Source organism: Microcebus murinus, chromosome 2, assembly GCF_040939455.1.
Source record: "Microcebus murinus isolate Inina chromosome 2, M.murinus_Inina_mat1.0, whole genome shotgun sequence".
Taxonomy (NCBI): Eukaryota; Metazoa; Chordata; class Mammalia; order Primates; family Cheirogaleidae; genus Microcebus; species Microcebus murinus.
This window is the reverse complement of record NC_134105.1, coordinates 39,560,865-39,566,864: the sequence shown is the minus strand read 5'-3', so window position 1 is coordinate 39,566,864 and position 6,000 is coordinate 39,560,865. Positions and strand designations below refer to the sequence as shown.

Genomic DNA, 6,000 nt, shown 5'->3' with positions numbered 1-6,000 from the left:
GGGCATCTGATTCAGACCAAGATTCATGTTGGGGGAGGTTTGTGGGGGAAGGGCAATGATTCTAGACCAAAGCTGTCAGCCAGCTCCTGCTCCTGGAAGCAAGGTCCACGTCAGAATTGGAGGTGGGGGGGCGGGTGCTGATTACCTCCTGTACCTGCCTCCCCGGCACAGCGGGGACTTCCTTATGCCAAGTGAGAACATTTCCTCATTCCACTTGACAGCCTCCGAGTTACTACTGGTAATGGGGAATCGCTGAAAGTGTTTTTGGTTTTTGTTTTGTTTTAAACAAAGTTGACGGTAACATGGTGACATTTAAAAAGGTTACTCAGGCTGCTGCTGTAGAGGATGCATTGGAGAATGAAAGCAGGAATTGGGAAGCTCTTGCATTAGTCCGGGCAAGAAGTGACGAGGCCTAAACCAGGGTAAGGGGCAGTGGAGACCGAGAGGACCGGCAGACAGATGTTAAGGCGGCGTTATTGCCATCCTGATGGGATGTGGGGTGTGAAGGATAGGGGACAACGCCTAGGTTTCTGGCTTAGGTTGCACTTGTAGTCCGCAGTCTAGGTTCTGCCTCCCTCCTTGGGCTTTTGTGAGGATGTAACGCACAGGAAAGCGGTTTGGAAATGGAAAAGCTGCTACCCGTCGTACTTTACATTATCATCAAAACTCTCTGATCACCCCAGTAAGTTCGGTCTATGGAACGAGGTGCGGGAATTCAGATAAAGCATGATAGTTACCCAGATACGGGGGAACTTGGGTGCTCAAAGGTACCTCGGATTCCCTGCACCTGCCGGGAGCTGGGGGGCGGAGCGAACACAGACCCCGCCCCTGGGCGGGGCCAGGACGCGGCCGAAGCCGAGCCCCGCAGGAGCCCGCACCTCAGCGCCGAGTCTCCTCGGGGAGGACCAGCCCAGCCGCCCCGCACCTCCCAGCTCCGCCAGCCCCGCCGCGCCGTCCCGCTGCGCTGTCCGGAGCGAGCCCCTCGTCCCGCGCCCGGTGTCCCAGGTAAGGGGCGCGGCCGCGGCATCCGCCCGCGGGGGAGCGGGGACCGGTACCGCGCGGGCGCTGGGGACAGCCAGCGGGCTCTGAGGAGCGCCGGGCAGCTGAGGCGACGCGGGGAAGGGGCTGGGGAGGCCGCTGAGGAGGGCGCCGCCGCGGCGAAGGAGGCGCTAGTATCTGGAAGGGGGTCCGGAGGGCTCTTCCCCGGCCGCGGGCCGCAGGGGGAGCTGAAGGGCAGGGGGCAGCGGGAGCTGGGGACAAGAAAAGGGCGCAGGGGCTCGGAGAAAGCATGGGCGCCAACTGGAGGGCGGTGGGGGGTCGCTGGGGAAACGAGGGCGCTGGGGCCGGGGGAGCTGTGAGGAGCCAGCTGAGAGGGGCAGCGTGGAAAGAGGGTACCGGCCGTGTAGGGGGTGCTGCAGGGAGAGGACTCGCGGGAGCGAGGGCAAGGGTGAGGCGCGCAGGGGAAGAGCTGAGGGGGACTCGGTCGACGGGGTCGTGTGGAGAAGGAAGGACTGAGGTGCTGAGGGCAGGGCGCTGGGCGGGAGGGGGCGTGTGATGGGGGAGGGTCTGGAGGCCGGGATGTGAGAGCCGGCAGCGGGAAGCGGGGAGCGAGAAGGGTGCGGAGCGGAGCCCGGCTGGACTCAGCGAGGTGGGTGACCGTGCAGGGCGGGCGACGGGCGGGCTTGGGGCGGGAGCTGGGAAGAATAGGAAAGTGGGAGCCGGGCTGGGTCTGCCCCGACTGCCCAGGAAGGGGGCGGGAGCTGGCGGAGGCGCCTGGGTTCTGGTCAGGAGTGGGAAGGAGGCACTGGCACAGAGCAGGGTCTGGTGGATGGAATTGGAGCAACCATGAGGGAACTTGGAGAGTTTAGTTAGGGTGGGATGCCGGGTCAGGTTGGGGAGGATGCCGAGTGTGGGTTGTGGTGTGAGGGTGGAAAAATAACGGGGGCTGGAGTGGAGCCCAGGCGCTAGCTGACGTTTTGGCTCCTCAGGAGACCGAGGAGAGGGCACAGCCCCTGAACCCTGTTACACTTCTACCAGGGATCACAGACAAGAAGATAATCTTGACAGAAAATTCATTCACAGGCCAACTCTGTTCTGGAGTCTAAGCATGGGAGGAACTTTGGGGAGGACAGAGTGGCTAATAGAGACACGGTGAGGGGTGGGAGAGAGATGGGCCCTCTACCTCAGCTTTCCAGAATCCAGATGGAAAGGGGTTGAAAACAATGAAAGGAGTGGATGTGTGTGTGTGTGTGTGCACAGGTGGATGCTCACCTGTTTTGTACCTATTAACGGAGGAAGACAATGTAAGTTATGAAAGGTCCTATCTATAGTAGTGTGAAGCCCTGGTGCTGTGGAAGGACAGAGGAGAAGCATTTTGGAGGAGGTGGATGGATCACTGAAGACTTCCTAATCAGCTAGCCCTGGAGGAAAGTGTGTTTCTATTAGAGGAACAATATAGGAAAAGCCAAAAGTCTAAAATTATCTCACACACAATAGGTGCTTGGTGAATGTTGATTAAATGAATAATTGATCTGTGGTGGTGTTCCTACCTCAGTCTTTTCATCCACTCCCAAGAGGTGTTGTGAGAATCAAATAGGATATGTGGGTGAAAAGAGCTTTGTAAATTGTAAAACACTGTACAAAACAGAGAGGCCACAGATGATATTATACAGGTATGCCTCTATTCTGTCAGTGATCACACCCATGGCTATCTCTTTTCAATCTGGAGAAGGAAGGAAATGAACATTTGTCAAACACCTTTTGTGTGCAAGATAGAATGCATCCAAAGCACCTTGAAGAATGCTTGGCATTGAGTAGGTACTCAATAAATGTTAGCTGTTATGATACTGTTTCTGTGGCTCTTAGAGACCTGGGAAAACAGTGAGAAGATGGGCTGCACTGGGCTGGTGCTGATGGGCTAGCAGTGGGGAATGGTCTGAAGAAAGATTGAATTAGAAAAGTTAGTAGAGTATGGTTTTAGGGAGAGTATATGGTAGGGTGAAGTCTACATTTGCCCAATTCCCTCCTTATACTTACTGACAAATGCTCTCAGTAGAAAGATGGGGAATTACATTTATTGAGCACCTGCTATATCCAGTAGACACTGACCCTTGAACAATTGAGGTTTGAAGTGTTTTTTCAACCAAATGCAGGTGGAAAATATAATATTCAGGTCAGGCACAGTGGTTCATGCCTGTAATTCTAGCACTTTGGGAGGCCAAGGCAGGAGGATCACTTGAGCCCAGGAGTTTGAGACTAGCCCAGGCAAAATAGTGAGACCCCCATCTCTACAAAAAAATTTAAAAAATTAGCCAGGTACAGTGACTCACACCTGGAGTCCTAGCTACTTGGGAGGCTGAGGAGGGAGGATCACGTGAGTCCAGTAGTTTGATGCTGCAGTGAGCTATGATTATGCCACTGCACTCCAGCCTGGGTGACAATGTGAGACCCTGTCTCAGAAAAAAAAAAGAGGTTGGTCCAAGTGCAGTCATATTTATAACTAATTGATCATAACCAGTTACAGATTCCTTTGTTCCTTCTCCACTCCCACTGCTTCACTTGACCAGCCTTAAAAAAAAAAAAAAAGAAATGAAAAGAAAAGAAAATACAGTATTCATGGGATGTGAAACCATGTAAATGGAAACCAACTTTCAGTATACATAGGCAATCCTGGAACCAGTCCCTTACATATACAGAGGGGATGACTGTAGTATGCTACATCTGTTACCCACATTACCTATAATTTTCCCAACAATGCTTGTTTTGCAAACAAGAAAACTATATCTGAGTCATGTAAAATTTCTTGGCAAGGTCTCACACCTAAGAAATGATATAGCTGGAAATTGAATCTAATTTAATTTTTTTTTTTTTTTTTTTTGAGACAGAGTCTCGCTTTCTTGCCCAGGTTAGAGTGAGTGCCGTGGCGTCATCCTAGCTCACAGCAACCTCAAACTCCTGGGCTCAAGCGATCCTCCTGCCTCAGCCTCCCGAGTAGCTGGGACTACAGGCATGCGCACCATGCCCGGCTAATTTTTTATATATATATCAGTTGGCCAATTAATTTCTTTCTATTTATAGTAGAGACGGGTCTCTACTATAAATAGAGGGTCTCGCTCTTGCTCAGGCTGGTTTTGAACTCCTGACCTTGAGCAATCCGCCGGCCTCGGCCTCCCAGAGTGCTAGGATTACAGGCGTGAGCCACCGCGCCCGGCCTCTAATTTAATTTTGAACGGCAAGCTGTATCCACTACTCTGGATCACTTGCTAAGAGAAAACATGAAGCATAGAGACCAAAAAAAAAAAAAAATTTTTTAAAGGGATTTAGAAAGCACTTTCCCATATCCTGGTTTTAATTCTTGCAACAGTTTTTCCAGGAAGCCATTTTATTAACTCATTTTATAGATGAAGAAACTGAGGCCCAGGATCTGATTTGTCTCAGTTTACAGAATTACTGAGAGAGCCAAGACTCAACCCTGGACTCAGTCACATGCTCTTTTCATCAAAAGAGAAGTACATTCATTTATTTTTCACTCCATTTATTGAATAGATCTCTTATTGCTGGATTTTAGGGCCATCTTCTCTCCTTGCTGGAGTTGGCTTCTTCCTTAAGGTGCTTATTTCTGCTGCCTATCAGACTGAAATTATTATTTGCTTTTCACAGCAACCCTTGGAAGAGGCATTTCTTTCTTTCCCCCAGCCTGGACCAGGGATGACTTCCCAGATGGTCCCTGGCTTTCATCTGTATTGCTTGTCACGGAGACCGTGAGCTACCTAGCTCTATCCTTTTGTGTGACTGTCACAAAAGAGAGGGACAATTTGATTGATGCTTATCTTACAAATGTGATTCTGCATGCACCACTGTGCAGTGACCTGTCTGCTTAGATATGCCTCTGGCAGCTGTCTGTGGGATGCTTTTTGCCTTTTTCTTCCAAATGTCTGAGTAACCCCTGCCCCCTCTCCTGAGAAGATCCCTAGGGAATGTCCATCTGAGTGTGCCTTCCAGCTGACCACCTCAGCTTTCTGCCCCTCCCTTTTTTCATACCACCTACTGGGAAAGCCATGCTGTGTGCACAAAAGCAGATGTTGACATTACAATATGGCAAATAAAGTATGGTAGCAAAACACTCAGGGGGTTGGGGATGTTTCTTTACTCACCCTAAAATTGTTGCCATTTTTGTTTTCCTTAAGCCCAGTCAAATCTGGGAGTTATTAGGCAACAGAAGTTCTAGTCATGATCTTCCAATTTACATGCTATGTGAACAAAGACAAATCTCTTCTCTTTTCGGAGCCTCAATATTTTACCTATAAAATAAAAGGAGGTGGATTGGACCAGGAATTGAAACTACTTTTTCCTCTTGCCTTCACTCCCCAGTCTCACACCTGGGGCAGTTATAGCTAATAATAGCAGGCAAATTTCCCACTGATTCTACACAAGGCCACATGTATTTTCTCAACACTCTGTATGAAGCACAGTTATATACATTCTCTTATTTAAATGTCGTAGGACCTTGTGAAGTAGGTATTATTATCAGATGAGAACACTGAGGCTTAAAGTTTAAGTGACTTGTCAAAGTTTATACATTGAATTACTGGGAAAGCTGGGACCACTTGCTAGGCTTTTTGTTATGATAACACTTTCATTCCCAAATCCCTTCTATCAGTTTAAGAATATAAAGTAGGCTGCATCAGAAAATTGTAGACCAATAATATGATACATTGATAGTCTAGTATATGGAAAATATTCATAAATATTTCTTTTTTTAATTGATGCATAATAGATGTACATAGTTTTGTTTACATGTGATAAATTAATACATTCCTATGATTTGTATGGATCAAATAAAAATATTTGTCTTCTTTATGCTTGAGCGGTTTGAATTCTTCTCTTCTAGCTATTTTGAAATAGCTATTATTCACCCTACTGATCTATTTAACACTAGGTCTTATTTCTTCTCTCAAACTGTATGTTTGTACCAATTAATCAACTTCTCTTTATCCCCCT

At 48.6% G+C, this 6,000-nt stretch overlaps 1 protein-coding gene across 1 annotated transcript in view; it reads left to right on the top strand.

The window, feature by feature from the left end:
• Positions 1 to 875: 875 nt before the first annotated feature.
• RAB3B (RAB3B, member RAS oncogene family) overlaps positions 876 to 6,000 on the top strand; it is a 63,068-nt gene continuing 57,943 nt past the window's right edge. The window contains exon 1 of the mRNA XM_020289421.2: positions 876 to 1,005. The gene's annotated coding sequence lies outside the window, so the exon portion shown is untranslated. The remainder of the gene's footprint in view (positions 1,006 to 6,000) is intronic.